Raw genomic sequence first — 3,314 nt, 5'->3', positions numbered from 1 at the left:
TCTGTTGCTGTTTGTAAGGAGTTTGTATGTTCTCCCTGTGACATGTTTGGGTTTCCTCTGGGTGCTCTGGTTTCCTCTCACTCTCCAGTAACGTACATGGATTGCATATGGGTGTATTTGGGCAGCATGGGCTAGTGGGCTGAATGGGCCTGTTACTGTGCTGTATCTCTAAAATTAAAAGAAATGTATTTTAAAAATAGAAACCTCTGGAGTTTCCTGCTCCATAGGACAGATCATTAGGTCTAATTAAGGTGAAGATAAAAATGCATTTACCAGACTGAAGAGTTAAAAGCTGTCACAGAAGAGAATAAGATATCTCAGTTTACAGCAGGATGCAGATCAGTTGGGAAGATGAGCCAAAACTGGCAAATGGAATTTAACACGAGGGTTGGAAGTATTGTGGATAGTGTAGAACAGAGGTGGCAACCTTTTAGTTTTTAATTTTAATTTTAGACATACAACACAGTTACAGGCCATTTTTGGCCCACATGTCTGTGCTGCCCAATGAACCTACACTCCCAATATGTACTCGTGGGGTGTAATGGCCTTTTACTGTGCTGTATGTCCATGAAAGACCTCAACAATGACATCCGGTACCGCATGGATGGCAGTCTCTTCAATCTGAGGCTCCTGCAAGCTCACACCAAGACACAAGAGCAACTTGTCCGTGAACTACTCTTTGCAGACGATGCCGCTTTAGTTGCCCATTCAGAGCCAGCTCTCCAGCGCATGACGTCCTGTTTTGCGGAAACTGCCAAAATGTTTGGCCTGCAAGTCAGCCTGAAGAAAACTGAGGTCCTCCATCAGCCAACTCCCCACCATGACCACCAGCCACCCCCCCCCCCCCCCCCACATCTCCATCAGGCACACAGAACTCAAAACGGTCAACCAGTTTACCTACCTCGGCTGCACCATTTCATCTGATGCAAGGATCAACAAAGAGATAGACAACAGACTTGCCAAGGCAAATAGCGCCTTTGGAAGACTACACAAAAGAGTGGAAAAACAACCACCTGAAGAAACACACAAAGATCAGTGTGTACAGAGCCATTGTCATACCCACGCTCCTGTTCTACCGGCATCACCTACGGCTCCTAGAACGCTTCCATCAGCACTGTCTCCACTCCATCCTCAACATTCATTGGAATGACTTCATCACCAACATCAAAGTACTTGAGCTGGCAGAGTCCGCAAGCATCAAATCCATGCTGCTGAAGACCCAACTGCACTGGATGGGTCATGTCTCCAGAATGGTGGACCATTACCTTCCCAAGATCGTGTTCTATGGTGAGCTCTCCACTGGTCACCGAGACAGAGGTGCACCAAAGAAGAGGTACAAGGACTGCTTAAAGAAATCTCTTGGTGCCTGCCACATTGACCACCGCCAGTGGGCTGATATCGCCTCCAACCGTGCATCTTGGCACCTCACAGTTTGGCGGGCAGCAACCTCCTTTGAAGAAGACCGCAGAGCCCACCTCACTGACAAAAGACAAAGGAGGAAAAACCCAACACCCAACCCCAACCAACCAATTTTCCCTTGCAACTGTGCCTGCCTGTCCCGCATCGGACTTGTCAGCCACCAACGAGCCTGCAGCGGATGTGGACATACCCTTCCATAAATCTTCATCCACGAAGTCAAGCCAAAGAGAAAAAGAGATGTCTAAATAAAAAGGTTAGCCACCCCTGATCATTGTTGTAGCTGCCAACGTCAGCAGAATTGGGTGGAAAAGTGACAGATGGAGTTCAATCCAGATCAGTGTGAGGTAATGATTCGGGAAAATCAAACCAAAAAATCCCCAACCTTGACTCTTCTCGATCTCAGTCTGAAGTGGCCATCCTGTGACCAAGCTCCTTGGTTCTTGACTCTGGCCTTTAATGAGGAGATCAGTCCCACCCCCACCACATGTGCTTTTTTACAATGACCCTTGGACGCATTTCCCTCTGAACAGTGAATGCATCCAGTTTGCCCCATGAAACTTCCTGTTTAAAATTGCAGAATGCAGCGGGTAATTGGAAAGGGCGATGATTCCTCACCCTTAGTGATAAGGAGGCGGGGATAAAAGTAGCAGTCTTAACTGAAACATATCACGTGAGACCACACCTGGAGTAATGAAAATAATACTGCTCCATGGGAACCATGTACACCACAGCACAGAAAAAGGCCATTCGACCCATCTAGACCCTGCCAAGCTATTCCGATTGTCCTATCGACCTGCACCCAGATTCTAGCCCTACATACCCCTCCCTTCCCTCTAGCCATCTAAATTTCTCTTCATTATTCACCACTGCAGCTGCCAGCTCGTTCCACACTCCCACCGCTCTCTGCGTGAAGAAGTTCCTCCTGATTCCTCTTAACCATATCACCCTTAACCCATGTCCATTCATTCTTGTCTCACCTAACCTCTGCTTGCAGTTGTCCCATCATTAATTTTGTGCCAGTAACTCTCTCCTCATTCTCTGATGCTCCAGGGAATAAAGTCCCAACCTCTTCAACCTTTCCCCATAACTCAGCTCTTCAAGACCCAGCAACATCCTTGTAAATTTTCTCTTTCAATTGTATTCACATCTTAATTATATTCATATGTAAGGAAAAGTCTATTCTATCACAGGCTATTCACAGAAGGGTCAGTGGGGTGATTCTGGGTGCAGAAGGTTTGCCCTCAGGGTAAAGGTTAAAGAGTTTGTCATGTCACTTATTGCTTAACACAAGAGCTACAATACAATAAATTTCAGATGCTCACCCCCCCCATAAAAAAAAATCTGGCATTTACCGCTGAGCAGTGAATGCTGTTAAAAGCAAATCACAATATTTAATAAGAAATAATCATTTAAGGTAGTGGCTTTCAAACATTTTCCTTCCATTCACATCCCACCCTGAATAATCCCTATGCCATAAGTGCTCTTTGATTTTATATATACACACACACACACACACACACACACACACACACACACACACACACACACACACAATGACACAGGTAAAGGGCTGTGGGGTGAGGGTGGGGCAGTGGGATCAGTGTGGGGGACTGATATGTAAGGCTGTGGGGACAGAGTTGGGTAGTGGGGATCAGTGTAGGGACTGATACAGGGCTGTGGGGAGAGTGGGGCAGTAGGATCAGTGTGAGGTCATACAGGGCTGTGGGGAGAGAGCCGGGGCAGTGGGATCAGTGTGAGGACTGATACAGAGCTGTGGGGAGGGGGAGGGAGAGAGGGGCAGTGGGATCAGTGTGGGGACTGATATGAGGCAGTGGGATTGATTCACCATCAATTACTCAAAAAAGTAATTGTAGAGAACACCAGCACATCCATAT

Source organism: Narcine bancroftii, chromosome 2, assembly GCF_036971445.1.
Source record: "Narcine bancroftii isolate sNarBan1 chromosome 2, sNarBan1.hap1, whole genome shotgun sequence".
NCBI lineage: Eukaryota > Metazoa > Chordata > Chondrichthyes > Torpediniformes > Narcinidae > Narcine > Narcine bancroftii.
The sequence above is the reverse complement of the archived record's forward strand: the minus strand, read 5'-3'. Positions refer to the sequence as shown.